The sequence below is a fragment of the Penaeus monodon genome, chromosome 33, assembly GCF_015228065.2.
Source record: "Penaeus monodon isolate SGIC_2016 chromosome 33, NSTDA_Pmon_1, whole genome shotgun sequence".
Taxonomy (NCBI): domain Eukaryota; kingdom Metazoa; phylum Arthropoda; class Malacostraca; order Decapoda; family Penaeidae; genus Penaeus; species Penaeus monodon.
Window position 1 is genome coordinate 11837169 of NC_051418.1, and position 338 is coordinate 11837506.

The 338-nt window shown below is 32.0% G+C and overlaps 1 protein-coding gene across 1 annotated transcript in view; it reads right to left on the reverse strand.

Annotated features, from left to right (window-relative positions):
• Nucleotides 1-47: 47 nt before the first annotated feature.
• The window catches only part of LOC119594247, a gene marked incomplete in the record, with an annotated part of 93703 nt that continues 93412 nt past the window's right edge, over nt 48-338 (reverse strand). The window contains 1 exon segment of the mRNA XM_037943316.1: nt 48-338.

Below are 338 nucleotides of genomic sequence, written 5' to 3' on the forward strand. Positions count from 1 at the left end.
CTCTCTTTCTCTCTCATTGGTCAGGATATTAAAATGAAACTGCAAAGTCATATTCACATTTATTCTACTAGAACTTTTCAGCAATAAGGCTCCATAAGCTTGGAAATAGCGCATAGTAATGTTTGTAATTAAGCACACGAATATGACGTTAACATACATACTGAAGATCCTTCTTAGCTATATAAGAGATTATTGTGGTATATTGTGAAGCCATAATCCTATATCTTTCATTAAAATATGAAACGGGTTAGAAATACTTTATAAAACATGTTACATACACAGAGTATCCCACATAAAACTAAAGGAAGTAGTGCTGTAAAGGCTAAAGAATTCTGTAC